Source organism: Lithobates pipiens, unplaced genomic scaffold (genome assembly GCF_037356315.1).
Source record: "Lithobates pipiens isolate NorthernLeopardFrog02 unplaced genomic scaffold, aLitPip1_a1.2 Scaffold_16, whole genome shotgun sequence".
Lineage (NCBI taxonomy): Eukaryota > Metazoa > Chordata > Amphibia > Anura > Ranidae > Lithobates > Lithobates pipiens.
The window spans coordinates 240,051,104-240,067,548 of NW_027507748.1; the positions used below are offsets into that span (position 1 = coordinate 240,051,104).

The window sequence follows — 16,445 nt, forward strand, 5'->3', positions numbered from 1 at the left end:
TGTACTTTCACAAAACCATTGAAAGTTTTGAGATCCAGGACCGGACGGACTCCTTCCTTCTTTGGGACTACAAACAGATTGAGGTAGAATCCCTGAAACCTTTCTGGCATCGGCACAGGTACTATCACCACGCGCAGCAGCGGGTCCTGTAAGTTGGAGGGAAAAAATCTGTTTGGTGGACAAGAAAGAAACTATCTTGTAGCCTGACAAAACCAGTTCGCAGACCCACCGGTCGGAAATGAGGGAGGTCCACCGGGCTGCAAACTCGGGAGGGGGCAAACCTTCATGCGGCAACAGATTTGCTTGCAGGCTTGTTTGGCTTGTGAAACCAGGGTCGCTTTTGTCCCTCAGCGGGCACCTTGTCGGACTGGGAACGCTTACCTGCCAACCCCGGCGGACGAAAAATCCACTTCTGAGTGGAAAAGGAAGGCCCCTGCCTACGGCGTGGCTCCTTACCCTTTCTGGACTGTGGGAGCAAAGTACTCTTTCCCCCAGTAACATTCTTAATAATGTCATCCAGCGAGGTTCCAAATAGCCTCTCCACCTGGAAGGGCAGACCAGCATTTAAGCCAAATAAGGTGACGTAGCACCACAGCTGATACTGAGGCTCTAGAAAGCAAAGGGGCCATATCTAGGGCCGCATCACAGACATACTTCAAGCCCTGCACCAACTGGTCTGCCAATTCCACACAGACCAGGGGAAACCTGTTGCTTCTCCAACTCAGGGTGCAACAACTTAGCCCATTCAGTAAGCGTCTTTGACACCAGGACCGTGGCTAACACTGGCTGCAATGTTGACCCCACCACCGTAAACATGGACCGGGCAACCGCCTCGACCCTTCTGCCAGCAGGGTCCTTGAAAGCAGGGGACCCTTCCACCGGAATCATGGTTACCTTATTTAACCTGGATACCGGGGGGTCAACGACCGGAGGAGATGTCCATTTTTTCAGGAAACTCTCCTCAAAGGGGTAACGCACCGCCATCCGTCTCTGGACTGAAAAGGCCTGCTGCAGGCTTCCCCACTCCTTGTAAATAGACTTATCAAAAAAATTTAGTTAGGGAAACACCTTATCAGTGCGGGTCGGCTTGTGGGACCCAAAAGGGACTGACACCTCTACAGATGCCCCCGAGGTATCTTTAGGGTATCCCGCACAGCTGTGATAAGTGCTCCTACTAGTGCTTTTTCCTGCGCTGACCCACACACAGAGTCATCCTCACTGTCTGATCGGTCCTCGTCCGCATCCTCTGAAACGGCAGAACAGGGGCCACCTGTCACAGCGGGACCCGAGTCTGAGTCAGAGCTATCCCCAGAAGACGGTGGGGGGAGAGGGCATTTTTTAGCCCCTTGCACCCACATGCGCTTCCACCCTTGCAACAAAGGACTCCAAGACCTCCAACAGAGCGTCCATAGGCACCACAGGTGCAGGGGAACTGGTTGAAATAACAGGGATGTCTGGGGGAAAAGCGCCAGCTTCTGACGCCATGCTGACCCACTCTCGCCTGTCACCACTAGGGACATAAGGCAAGCCACAATAATGCCCACCCTCCTAGCTGCCACAGACTGAGGGGCCCCCCGCAGGACTCACCACTCCGACCCAGGTACTGCTCTGTGCTGCTGCCGTCCACTCTCCCCTGTGCCAGTCACGAGGTGTTCTGTGTCAGTTTCGTAATGTTCCAGACTGAACCAGCCGCCCAGCGCTAGAGTAAAACAAAACCAAGGCTACTAGAAAATGGGCGCCAGCTGCCTCAGCAAAAAACTTCTGAGAGCGCCGGGAAAATTTCTGCCGGACTTCAAGAAAATGGCAGTGGTTACAAGAAAATGGCCGCGTCCACCGGAAAATAGCCATGGATTCCGGTGGCGGCCAGTCCCCACATGGCAACACAAGGATACTCAAAAAAAGCCTAAAAACAGGGAGAAAATGAGCGGACCACCAACCGCCCAGCGCAGCCCCCTGCCAGGACCCAGAGACCCCCCAGAGGACCCCCAGCCATGTGCGTGCACCGCACCCCATATGCCCAGTCACACAGTGGCCCCTTAGCATGGGGAGGAGGGAAAGGGACAGGGAGAGAAGAGAGGGAGAGACCCCCTAGTCGACCTCCCAGGGAATGCCCAGGTGCTCCATCCTGCTGAGACAGGTGGAACCATACTTACCCCTCCTGCAGGGACTGCTGCACACATTCCACTGGCAGACCCCTCACATGAGCAGTATGGGGTGGCTGTCGGCCATGGCACACTGTGACACGGACAGCAGTAGCCCGGTCATATGTGTGCCCCGGAGCATATAGCTCGCTGGCCACCCCTGGGCCAGACAGGGCATGTCGTGGCCGACCCAGCACGTAGCTAAGGTTGGCACACGCTCGATGGCCAGGCTGGGGAGATTACCAGGATCTATATTATCCAGCCTGTCACCCAGCCTGGCTGTTGTTTGTATATCACAGGAATCAAAAAGCAAAAAAATAAATTCCAAGGACCGTTGGCCCCCACAGGGAGCCAGGTCCTTCTCATATACTAGGCAGAAAGAAACTGAGCTGCTAGAAGCAGAGTGAGGGATTATATCCAGTAGGACCACCCCCTGGGCAGTACTGTGCAGTTTTGCTGTTTTTACATGTTCTGCCTAGTCCTCTCCTGAAGGTGGCGATATAACCCTAAGGTAAAGATTAAAGGTGCTGTGTCCATCAATGAACGAAAGAGAAAAAGCATATTTTCTAAATGGTCTGGAGTTATAGGGCTCTGTCCTGTGACCAATCCTGTTTAACTTCAAAAATGATATAGAGGTTGGGATGAATAGTTCAATCTCAGTGTTTTCTGATGATACAGAGCTAAGCAGGGCAATAACTCCACAAAAGGATATAGCAACTTTACCAAAACCCTCTGATAAAATGGAGGGGTGGGCAAACATATGGCAAATGAGGTTCAATGTATGGAAAAGTAAAGTAATGCACTTGGGGGCTAAAAATATGAATTTAAGCTACACACTAGGGGGTTAACCTCTTCGGAAATCAATGGAAAAAGATCTGCGGGTCTTAGTCGATGACAGACTCAGCAATAGTATGCAATACCAAGCTGCAGCAAGCAAGGCCAGCAGAATATTAGCATGCATTAAAAAGGGTGTTTACTCAAGAGCTAGAACTATAATTCTGCCACTTTACCTTACAAAACTCTGGTTTGGCCGCATCTTGAATATGCCATCCAGTTCTGGTCACCAGACCTCAGGAGGGATATGCTGGAACTGGAGAGAGTCCAGAGAAGAGCAACAAAATGAATAAGCTGGGGGACCTCAATTATGAGGAACAATTACAAACATTAATTAACTTATGCTCGCTGTAGACGAGATGCATAAGAGGGGATAAGATAGCAATATATACAAATTTCTTACCAGCGATTCCAACATTGGGAGGAAACTATTCAGTCTCAGATCACTCAAGAAGACATGTGGCCACTCAATGAAGTTGGACAAGAAGTGATTTAACCTTAAACTGGATAAGGGGCTATTGTTATGCCACGTACACACGATCGGAATTTTGGTTGGAAAAAACTCTGATGGTTTTCCCAAAGGAATTCCGATGGGATTTCGCTCAAGCTGTCTTGCATACACACGGTCACACCAAATTCCGACCATCAAGAACACAGTGATGTACATTACGTACTACAGGACTAGAAAAAGGAAACTCAATACCCAGTAGCCAATAGCTTCCATCTCGTAGTTGAATCTGAGCATGCATGAGTTTTTACATGTCGGAATTGCATACACATGATCAGAATTTCCGATAGAAAGTTTTTCCGTCTGAAAAATTCAGAACATGCTCTCAAATTTTTGCTGGTGGGAATTCGGCCAGCTAAATTCCAATGGAGCATACACACGGTTGCATTTTCCGATGAAAAGCTCTCATTGGTCTTTTACTGGCCAAAATTCTAATCGTGTGTACGCGGCATTAGAGCGATAAGGATGTGGAGATCCCATCCACAATCAGTAGTTTCAGGGGGAAGTGTCACTAATTAAAAAAAATTTTTTGAATGATCGTCTGATTGAACACAATATACAGGGATATGGGAAGTGGTAGAGACATAGACACACACACACCCACCCACACATACACAGGTTGAACTGGTGTCTTTATTCAACCTTACCAACTATGAAGCTATAAGCAGAAACAGTTTATTCTGCAATTGTAGGGTTCACCAATGTCAGGAGCGTGTAAACTTTCCTGTTCCATGACAGCTGCTGGTCTTATTCCAGCATTCTGGTTTTGGCTGTGATACATTCTCTCCTTTTCTGTCCACCTGCAAGGTGATTGATGTAGCCAGTCACTGGGTGGAGACCAAACCTGATTTAAGTCAGCCAAGCCTGCAGTCTCACACTTTTGATAGCTTTTCAACACTTTCTCCAAGGCCCCCTGTTTGTCTTCCCTGCCTGACTTTTGACTACGGATTTGACCCTGACTATTCTGATCCTTGCCTGCCGTGTACCTGGACTGTCATTGAACTATTCTGCCTGTCTGCCAACCACAAGTACCTGTTTGCTGTGCTCAGTTCATACCTGCCTCTGCATGGTGGGCAAGCACTTTAACATTGTGTATAGGACCTGGGGCAACTGAGAACTGGTAGGCCTGTATACCTTACAGGAAAGGGGCTGCTATAAGAACACAGAAGCCAGCTATAGTGTCTGACCACCTGTACTAGGGGTGAGCATGACATCATCACAAGCCTTTAACAAGAACATTTGTCTGTGAAAATGGACACTTTAAAGGGTTGTTTATTCACGGAGAAGCTTTGTAAACTGACACGCCAAGACCAAGAACTGTCTGTGCATGTGAACGCACCTCCAGCAACAACACAGGAACCAGAGCCCAAGGTTAACCCGCCTGACTGTTTATCTGGTGACCTCCATATGCTTTCCAACTGTAAGGCCCGGTTGACATATATGCAAATTGTATGTGTTTTTTACCGCTTCCAATTTGCATAGCGTGAATTGGACTGGCTTTCAATGGATCGGATTCACACATGTGCAGGGCGGTCACAGTGCTCTTTTAAAAAGGGTCCTGTGCGTTTTTGGGTCTGGGTCAGATGTGATTTCAGGTAAAAATTTGCACCTGAATCACACTTGAACTGGTGAACAGAAACAAATTTAGACCACCACACTGAAACCATGGCCGCATATGTGTGAACCCAGCCTAAGCCATTTATGCTGATCTTGTTGACGTGGAGGAGGTATATAGATGATGCCCTCCTTTTATGGAAAGGTTCTGAAGATTCCCTACATTTGTTTATGACAGGGGTTGACAAATTTGCTTTGAATTTAGGAGCCAGTTAAAAAAGTTAGGAGCCAGTTTTTTTTTGTTTTTTTTTTAGAGTGGTATGGATTTTCAGTTCCAGGGGTAACGCCACTCATTTTCACCCCCTATCCCTAACTCACAATGGAGCACCCAGTCAATATATCCAATGAAACGCTGTTACATCAGGGTTATGGGCTGACCAGAAAGAGTAAGGCTGGCAACAGCTGGCACTGGCAGGCACGTGGAACTGCCAGATGGCATTGACAGGTGACACTGGTTGGCATTGGCAGGTGACACTGGTTGGAACTGGCAGGTAGCACTACTGGCACTGGCAGGTGGCACTGATTGGCAGGTGGCACTGGTTTGGAACTGGGAGGTGGCCCTGGTTTGTGATGGCAGGTGGCCCTGGTTGGCGATGGCACTAGTCACTGGCAGATGGCACTGACTGGTGGTGGCACTGGCAGGTGGCACTGATTGGTGGTGGCACTGGCAGGTGGCACTGGCAGGCACGTGGAACTGCCAGATGGCATTGGCAGGTGACACTGGTTGGCATTGGCAGGTGACACTGGTTGGAACTGGCAGGTGGCACTACTGGCACTGGCAGGTGGCACTGGCACATGGCACTGATTGTCAGGTGGCACTGGTTTTGAACTGGCAGGTGGCACTGGTTGGTGATGGCAGGTGGCCCTGGTTTGGAACTGGCAGGTGGCCCTGGTTGGTGATGGCAGGTGGCCCTGGTTGGCGATGGCACTAGTCACTGGCAGATGGCACTGATTGGCGGTGACACTGGCAGGTGGCACCTACTGGTGGTGGCACTGGCAGGTGGCACTGGTAGGTGGTGGCAGGTGGCACTGGTAGGTGGTGGCAAGTGGCACTGATTGGCAATGGCACTGGTTGGCACTGGCAGGTAGCACTTATTGGCGGTGGCAGGTGGCACTGATTGGCGGTGACAGGTGGCACTGGTTGCCACTGGCAGGCATGTGGAACTGCCAGATGGCATTGGCAGGTGACACTGGTTTGGAACTGGCAGGTGGCACTATTGGCACTGGCAGGTGGCACTGGCACGTGGCACTGATTGGAAGGTGGCACTGGTTTGGAAGTGGCAGGTGGCCCTGGTTGGCGGTGGCACTAGTTGGTGTTGGCAGGTGGCACTGGTTGGCAGCGGCACTAGTTGGCACTGATTGGCGGTGGCACTGATTAGCGGTGGCAGGTGGCACTGATTGACGGTAACACTCGGCACTGGCAGGTGCCACTGGTTGGCACTGGCAGGTGGAACTGGTTGGCAGTGGCAGGTGCCACTGATTGGTAGTGGCAGGTGGCACTGATTGGTGGTTGCACGTGGTATTGATGGTGGTGGCACTGGTTGGCACTAGCAGGTGGCACTGATTGGTGGCGGCAGGTGGCACTGACACTGGCAGGTGGCACTGTTTGGCGCTGGCAGGTGGCACTGGCAGGTTTCACACAGAGCACTCTGTTACTGAAATGTAACAGGAGCTGTCAGAATTGAGCTTAATGTCGGAATGGGCGGGACCCAGCCGGGGTGTGAAACTTACATGTAACAGAGAGGCGGATCTGTCAGATTTGAGCTAGATGTCGGGGTGGGCGGGACCCAGCCGGGGTGGGCGGGGCACGGTCGGTGGGCCGGACTCAGCAGCTATCAAACACCAGCCAACTATTGGGCTGCTTAAGAAAAGGGGCGAGGCCACATACACGTAGCGGCCCGCCCAGATCCCATTGGCTGGTGTTTGATAGCGGCTGGGTCCCGCCCACTCCGGCTGGGTCCCGCCCACCCCGACATCAAGCTGAAATCTGACAGATCCTCCTCTCTCCGTTGCTTGTCAGTTTCACCTACTTAGTGCGGTGCCACTGAGTGTGGAGGAGGGAGGAGGACGGCAGTCAGTGTTATGCTCTGCATGTCTGGGGCATCAATAGTGAGTGGGCTGGTGGCAGCTTAGGCGCCAGGTTGCGATTTCTGGTCGCATTGGTGACCTGGCGCCTGGGGTTTGTCGAGCCCTGGTTTATGAGTAATCTTGATAATAATGATTGGGGGATTTGTTTTACTTATGAGTCCCACTCCCAATGTGATTATCCCAATGTGGACATATTTTAAGAAGATCGATTAGAATGGCTTAATCCTGATTGGGAGCTGTCATCACCTGGCCTGACTGAGGGCTGTTTCTAAGAGCCAGTTCTTCCGGAGTCAGAGAAATTTTTTGATGAGAGAGATTTTTTTCTCCCAAGCGGAGATACTAAAAAATAGATTTTGGATAAAGGCTACTCTGTGCAATACCTGTAATGCACTATAGAATGAGTTTTAAAAGTAAATCGAGAATCCGTTCCCAGAGAGATGAGGTAGTAAATTTTGAGTGGACTTTTATGACTTCTTTCTGTGATCAGTTATATGAAAGTTAAAAAGATTGATTTATAAATATTGGGATATCATCAAAAACCTAAGTTAGGCTTACCGGAAACTGTATTTCTGTGGACTTTCCAGGATGGCACACCTGAGAGATGAGGGGCTACTCCCTACAAGAAACACAATCAATTGACAGCTTGCTATAAGACCCCACCCTTCCCCTTGCTCCCCAGTATGTAATAAAGTACTTCCAAAAACCGGTCCACAAGAGGAATCATTCCACATAGGTACTCACCACCTAGTGTTCAACACTTTTCCCTTCTCCATTGGGTGGAAAGTAAGCCTGCCATCCTGGAAGGTTTGCAGAAATACTGTTACTGGTAAGTCTAACATAGGCTGTCTCCTATCACCTTCCAGGACGGCACACCTGAGAGGATAATAAAGAAACCGCATGCCTACCTTCAGGGTGGGACCACAGCTTGTAGAAACCTTCTGGCCAAAGGCCTCTACATGGTAGTGGTTCAAAAAGGTGTCTTGGCTGGACCAGGTGGCTGCACTTCAAATTTGTTCCCAGGAGGCCCCAGCCCTTACTGCCCAAGATGTTGCTAGAGCTCTGGTTGAATGAGCCCTAATTTTTTTGCTGGTGCAGGGATACCTGAAACTTGTCCCATCCTTGGTCCAGAATATAGAGTTATTAATTGATTTTATCTCCTGAACTCTTTTGCCCTCTGCAAATACAGTATCTCACAAAAGTGAGTACACCCCTCGCATGTTCACCCCTAACAGTTTCTTGCTCTCAGAGCTAGCCAGGTCACATGATATTGACATCACACATGTAGTGAAAATCTCCTCTTTCCTGGACTCTCAGCACTGGAGAAACTGTGCAGTTTATCACTGAACGTGGTATAAAGATCATGAAAAAAGGTATATAGTGGCAGTATTTTAATGTAAAAAGATTTATAAGCTGTGGGCACTGTGTGTGGGGGGGGGGGGGGGGGGAGTATTTTCATATTACTGGGTTTAGTAACACTTTAAAACACCTGCTCCACATTCATAGCTGAGACTCTGTAACACAAATGAGTCATATGACACCGGGGAGGGAAAACTACTAATTGGGCCCCATTTGGACATTTTCACTGTACTCCGTTTTGTTGCCAGTGGTTTATAAAATAATGGCTGTGTGCCGAGCTATTTTGAGGGGACAGCAAATTTACACTGCTATGAAAGCTGTATACTCATTACTTTACATTGTAGAAAAGTGCCATTTCTTCAATGTTGTCACATGAGCAGATATCATAAAATATTTACAAAAATGTGAGGGGTGAACTCACTTTTGTGAGATATTGTAGGTGAGGAGAAACTTCCTTACATCCAGACAGTGAACTTCCTCTCTTTTTTATTCTTTGGGTTGTCACAAAAGGATGGTAACATTATATCTTATGTCCTATGAAATAAGGATGCCATTTTCGGTAGATATAAAGGATCTGGCCTGAGGGTGACTATCTGGCTAAATCAACAGAAAGGGCTCTAATGAATAGACCTCGCAGGTCCCCAACCCTCCTGGTCGTAGTAATTGCTAACAAAAAGGACAATTTTAAAGTTAGAAACTTAAAGGAAACCTCCTCTATGGGTTCAAATGGATGTTTGGATAATGCCTCTAAAGCCCCGTACACACGAGCGGACTTTTCAACATCCAAAGTCCGACGGACTGATTCCGTCAGACTATTCGATCGTGTGTGGGCTGCAACGGACTTTTGACTCGCCAAAGTCTGAAGGACTTTAGAATATGGAACATGCTTCAAATTTTTCCGAAGGAACTCCGCCGGACCCGGTCCCTTCGAAAAATTCGCTCGTGTGTATGCTATTCCGACGGACTAAAACCGACGCTAGGGCAGCTATTGGTTACTGGCTATGAACTTCCTTATTCGAGTCCAGTCGTACATCATCACGTTCGAATCCGTTGGAGTTTAGTGTGATTGTGTGTGGCCAAGTCCGCTCAGCCGAAAAGTCCGTCAGAACTCTGTCGGAACTCCGGCAGAACTCCTTCGGAAGTCTGTCGGACATAAGTCCTCTCGTGTGTACGGGGCTTAACTCCTTTGTTAAGTCTCATGGTGGGAACCTTCCTTCTGGGACCAGGGTGACTCTTTCCCTGGCTGTCAAAAATCACTTAACCAAGGAATCTTTTGCTAAACTTGCGAGATAAACGGCGAGCGCTGAAATTTGTACTGAAAGGGTGTTGACTGCCAACCCCTTCTCAAAGAAACCCCAGGATTATCCGAACAGTGGTAGAAGTTACCTGTTTTTGCTTACACTAGGAACAGAAAGTTTAGCAAACCTTAGAGTACATTTTTCTGGTCACAGGCTTCCTACTCAGAAGAAGAGTATCTATCACTCTATCAGAGCAGCCCTTTTGTTTCAGGATCGTGTGCTCATTAACCATGCTGTTAGCTGGAAGAATTCCAGCCTCGGATGCAACACCGGGCCCTGGCTGAGGAGATCTGGCTGGTTTGGAAGCTTCCACGGTGCTGCCACCACCATGGATCTCAGGGTTGCAAACCACACCCTCCTTGGCCACCAAGGAGCAATCAGGAGAATGTGGGCTGATGGCTGGCTGAGTTTTTGAAGGACCCACAGAATCATTGCAAGAGGGAGAAAGGTGTATGCCAACCTGAACTGCCAGGTTTGAGTCAGGGCATCTAGACCCTCCGACTCCTTTTCTCAGGAAATTGAGCAGAGCCTCTTCACCTTTCTGTTTTGCTTGTTGGTAAATAGGTATTTTTCTGTATTGCGGAATTGTACCAAGGTCTTACATACCACAGGGTTAAATTCCCACTCCCCCTTGCCTTAATGGCTGGCAACTGAAGAAGTCTGACTCCATGTTGCTCTCCACTTTATATGGACAGCTGATATAGACAGAACCTTCTCTTTGGCCCAGCCCAGGATCTCCTTGGATAGGTCCAGGAGAAGCCCGGATCTGGTTCCTCCCTGATGGTTCAGGTAAGCCACCATGGTGGCATTGTTGGAGCTGACCTGAACCTCCCTGTCCAGGATATTTTTCTAGAAGAATTCAGGGCCTCGCCTATCGCTGTGTGCTCTCTGTAACTGGATGACATCCGATCCACCAAGCTGCCCCAAGGACCCGGAGCCTTGGCTTTCCCTAGATGGGCTCCCCACTCCCAGGTGCTTGTGTCTGTAGTGACTTTCAGGGGACCTCACTGAGCCCAAGGTCTGCCTGCCTTTTAGGTTGTTGGGAACTGTCCACCACCTGTGAGGTGAGAACTATCTCTTGGACCAAGAATCCTTTCTTGTCCCAACAGGTAAGAAGGAAGAATTGGAGGCACCTAGAAGAAAGCTGTGCCCATACGATGGCTGGTATGCTTGCTGACATCAGGCCCAGAACTCTCAGCACCTCCCTCCTGGAGCATGAACCCCTGCTGCCAGGACAAATGTTTCCACTTTGTCTTCTAGAAAGAAGAGGTTCTGCAGTTCTGTGTCCACTCAGTAGCCTAGAAAGGTTTTGAACTGCTCTGGCTTGAGAGAGGATTTTTCGGTGCTGACAATCCAACCCAATGTCTCCAGGACAGAGATTACCCTGTTGGTATCTGCTCTGACCTGAGCCATTGACCAAAGATCAGTAGATCATCCAGGTACGGTATTAGAGTTATCCCCTGGAGATGTAGGAAGGCTACTGCTTCAGCTAGGATTTTTTGTAAAAATCCCTGGACTGGCTGCTTACCCACATGGAAGGGCTCTGAACTGCCAATGAAAAAATCTTTTGTTTGGTGACTACTGCAAACCACAAGAATGGCTGATGCTCCGGGTGAATCAGAACATGCAGGTAGGCATCCTTGAGGTCCAGCTTCATCATGAAACCCTCCTTTAGGAGATTCTTGCGTACTGAATAAATACTCTCCACGGAAAACCTTCTGTATTCCAGGAACTAGTTCAGAATTCCTGAGGTTTATAATGAGACAGTATTTTCCTGATGGCTTGTGAACAACAAATGCGTGGGAGTAGAATGCCTGGTATTGTTGATCTTCTGGTACAGGCATCACCACATGCTGCTCCGCCAGCTCCTGGATTCCCTACAGAAGGGCTCATTTCTTCAAAGCATCTTTGGTAGGGTGCATTAATATGATCATTGAAGGAGGCCTTGCCGGGAATTTTAGGCGGTAGCCTTCTGGTAAGGTCTGGCAAATGTAGGTGCTGTCTGATATTTTCTCTCACTGGGAGATGATCTTGGCATCATTTTACCTCTTTGGTGCTGACGCTGGGGGAGGAAAACAACAAATTGTTCCTTTGCCTTCCCCTACAATTGCCCCACTTCTTATTGGGCTCTTTTTTTGCTTCTTTGCCGAGCTTGCCCTGAGGGGGGACACAATTTTTTTATAGTTTTCCTTCTTGGGCTTCACAGGGAACTTCTTCCTCTTTTTAGAGGATCTAGACAGTACCTCGTCCAGACCTGGGCTGAACAGCAAAGAGTCCTGAAAGGGGAGGCCGCATAAAATTTGCCTTTGAATGTAACATCCCTTCCCATGCCTTAATACAAACAGCTCTTCTAGCTGAATTAATGCGTCAGTTTTAGCCAAAGCCCTTGTGGACTCAACAGCATTCGCTAATTATGCAACGGTTTTCCCTATCACTGACAGGGAGTCTAATACATCATCTTAACCATTTCCCTGAGACAGGAGTTTGGTCAGCCTTTCAACCCAAAAATCTGCATTCCTGGCTACACAGGCTCATGCTAGGGCTGGACACATGGCATGCCTTCTGCATCCTAAAAGGAGAGGTCAGACTTTTTGGTAACTTGAGACAGTGCGGCATCCAATTTTGGGAGCTTAAAAATGTCTCTTCATCACCCTCCTTAAAGAGAAACCTCCTTTTCCATGTTTTTTTGGTCTGACAATTCTCCTTTCTCTCTATTCCTTCAGAACCAAAATCTTTAGTGATGGAGGGGAAACACCCTGGATTGGGCCTTGCTCAACCCTCTGTACAGCTTATCCTGTGCTGAAGCTTCCTTGGGGGTCTCTGGAATCTCCTTAGTGGCATATATTTGCCTGTAATGCCCCGTAAACACGAGTGGATTTTCTTTCGGAAAAAACTTGGATGGTTTTTCCGACGGAATTCCGCTCAAGCTTGGCTTGTATACACACGGTCACACAAAAGTTCTCTGAACTTTCGACCGCCAAGAACGCTGTGACGTACAACACTATGACGAGCCGAGAAAATTAAGTTCAGTGCTTCCGAGCATGCGTCTAATTGTTTCCGAGCATGCGTAGGAATTTTGCGTGTCAGAATTTGTATAGACGATGGGAATTCCCGATCTGAACTTTTTCCAACCGGAAAATAGAGAACCTACCTCGATTTCTGCCAGCAAAAGTCCGATGGAGCATACACACGGTCGGAATTTCTGACCAAAAACTCACATCCGACATTTGCTGGCAGAATTTCTGATCGTGTTTGGGGCTTTAGAGCCTTTCCAGGTCCTCTAAGACAAAAAACATGTCTGCCTTACATCTTCATGTGTCTCAAGTTACCAGGTCCAGACCCACTTTCCCGTCTGAGCTGTGGCCTGATCTTGCCTGGCTTTCTACCTTATCTTCCTCTTCCTCCCCTTCCTGAGCTGGGAGCAGTGGCTGTGAGGACAGGAGAAATATACTGGGCCCCCCTCTAGAAAGGCTTTCTTGTGAGGATGGGCCTTCTCTATGGGTTAGCTCCTCTGGGCCTGCACTCTGTGACTGTACAGCAGTCTCAAGGAAAGATTTAACTGCTGCCAGCATCTCTGTTTTCATAGATGAAAGAAACTTCTTCATTAAAGCTGAGGCTTCATTCCCTGCCAGTTAAGACCTTCCTAGAGGAGCTAGGCCCTGCTGCAGCAGAAGGCCGGCCGCTCCCCACCGTCTTGCTCTCTCTATCCTCCACGTCCTCTCACAGCATTTTTTAATACTACATGCAGATTGCAATGCTCCTCCTGCACCGCCCACTTCCTGTGATGAGGCCGCAACCTTTGCTGTACTCAGAGCGAGGCTTAGAGCACACACCTTTCTTCCTACAGCCCCCAGCACACAATGGCTTCCCAGGGAGACAGGAGCTTGAGAGAGCAGTCCAGTGGCAGTTCTTTAGCACTACAGCGATGTCTTCACAACTCTCCTGTGCCCAGAGTGCTGTTGCAATTTTAAGGTGACCTGTGGGAAGGACTTAAGCCTAATATACAAGTAAAGGCTCAAAGAATTGGACCAGTCAGTATCACCCAATATTGAAATAATGCACTGTGTAAGCATAATATATGCACAATAGAGCAAAAAGTCCACAGTTTTATAATTTTTATACCAAAGTGCACGGACCATGTGAGATGATGATAATGGGAAAAGGGAGAGTCTCCACACTCAAGGCTGCCATCAGGTGGAACAGAGACCATGTTCCGAATTCACGACATGCCATCCAATCACTGTACATTTTTATTTTGGCCACTCCCCTTCCCATTCGCTATATTGCAAGCTTGCTAGTCCCTTCAATTAGCTTGAAGAAGGAGCGCGAGGCTGCCACGTCACTCACAACCTGTACGCTGAGGAAATGTGTCGCTGTCCAGTGACGTCATCTCCTCTTGCCTGGCTACTATCTGCTCCCCAAGCCTCGTTCTGAGGTTTCCTCCACTGCAGCTGCCTCTCTACCATCCAGCAGTGTTACGGAGTGAGGAACAGAGCGCCCTTGCAGCAGGAAGAGACTGACTGTACTGATGACTTACCCATGTTTGGGACAAACGCTTACCTTGACTCAAGTTGATGTGAATTGCTTGTGTATTTTTTCACATTAAAATTGTACTACATCTGCATCCAGAGGCGCCTATCTTCTTGTGTGTTTTTTCAAGGAATTAAGCCTGCAGGTCAGTCCAGCCCTCTCTGGCTTTCCCTGCCTTACCAGAGAACCATCTGACCCTCCCCAGTCATCTGGTCACACAACATAACAAATATTTTGCTGAAGGGAGAAAAACAATCAATGCTGGGGAGCAAGAGGAAGGGTGGGGTCTAACAATCTGTCAATTGATTGTTTTTCCTATAGGGAGAAGCCCCTCATCTTTAAGGTGTGTCATCCTGGAAGGTGATAAGGAGGAGAAAATATGATTTTAGGCCTATATGTATCAGATTGGCACCCGGTCATATTTCAGAAAGGCCAAACACTGAGATACAAAATTGCTCCTAATTTGGTAGACAAAAACCTGTCTTTTTTTGAAAATTTTGGCTTTACCCTTATTGGACATGCAAGGTCTGTAGGATTGTCCAGTTTAATTGTCTACAGACCAGTTGTTATTTTGTCAAGTTACCCAGAAGATATATACGATCAATACTTTCAATACCTTTTCCACTATGATTTTTTTGCCTCCTGGAATGTCCATGTGGGCTGCAATATGTGGGTTTAGTGATAATACTGGGGCAGACGCTGCATTACATGCTGCGATACTACTCTGTTTGTGAGAACCATATTTGTTTAATAAACCTGCTTTGTGGAACATATTGGGCCATGGTATGTGGTGTTTCTTTGAGTGATGCTGGAGCTTCTCTTGAGGTGAAAACAGTGGGGATCAGCGGTATCTTATGGTCACACAAGTGAGGTGCTGACCTCTGTGTCTGGGATTTGTGGAGAACCATGCTATGTTAACCTCTTATGAGGGGATTAACCCTCTGGTTAGTGCTCTCTGTTGGTGGTGGTGATCTTTCACTCAGAGGTTCACTTTCTAACAACAGATCATAGCAGCAGTGTGACAGCAGTGGAGGGACTTTCTTTCACATGTTGCCTTCACTTTTTAAATGTTTATTTATGGATTCTTCCAAGTTAACCACTTCATGCAAAACTACGTACCTATACTTCAGTACTTTGACGCTAAATACCGTGGTTATGGCAGCATCTAGCTGCCATAACCCTGGTATTTTTGGGAACTTTGTGCATTTCTCTTTAAGATAAAAGTGGTCTCCGTGGCAGATTCGCCTCAAGATCACTTTTATCCGCGCGGGGAGAAGTGCCCACCCCCCTCCCACCATGCCCGGGTCATCTTGGCTGCTTACCGGACCCACCGGTAGCAGCGGAGATGATTGCTTCCTCTCCTGTGGATGCCTAGCTGCCGATTGAGGGGAAGATGGCCCCTGCTCGGCTCGATGGCATGGGAGGGCGGAAGTGACATCCATAGCTCCTAAAAAGATAATTTTTTTTATTGCAGTTTAGTGTTAATATGGGATCTGAGGTCTCATATTTAAGAGGTCCTGTCATGCTTTTTTTTAAAAAGTGACCCAATTTTTTTTATTTTTTTTAAAAACTGCGTCAAAATAAAAAATTAAAACTAAAATAAATAAGAAAAACATTATTTTATTAAACGCACTCCGTCCTGACGAGCTTACGTGCAAAAGCGGACACATATGAAAACGGTGTAAACCACACATTTGAGGTATCGCCGCAATCATTAGAACGAGAGCAATAATTCTAGCCCTAGACCTCCTCTGAAACTCAAAACTGGTAACCTGTAGAAATTTTTCAACATTGCCTATGGAAATTTTTAAGGGTAAATGTTTGTTGCGATTCCATGACCAGGTGCAATATTGAAGCGTGACGTGTTGGATATCAATTTACTCAGCGTAACATTTTCTTTCACAGTATAAAAAAAAATTGGGCTAACTTTTCTGTTGTCTTATTTTTTTATTAAAAAAAAAGTGTATTTTTTCCAAAAAAGTGCGCTTTTAAGACCACTGTGCAAATACAGTGAGACAAAGTATTGCTAAAATGGCAGGGCAGTACAACCCCCCCCCCCCCCCAAAAAAAAAATTA

General features: G+C 47.8%; 1 long non-coding RNA gene across 1 annotated transcript in view; it reads right to left on the reverse strand.

The window, feature by feature from the left end:
- Positions 1-3,146: 3,146 nt before the first annotated feature.
- Positions 3,147-16,445, reverse strand: part of LOC143982472 (uncharacterized) — a 122,729-nt gene continuing 109,430 nt past the window's right edge. Inside the window, exon 5 of the long non-coding RNA XR_013274464.1 lies at positions 3,147-3,231. This is a non-coding gene — a long non-coding RNA (uncharacterized LOC143982472). The remainder of the gene's footprint in view (positions 3,232-16,445) is intronic.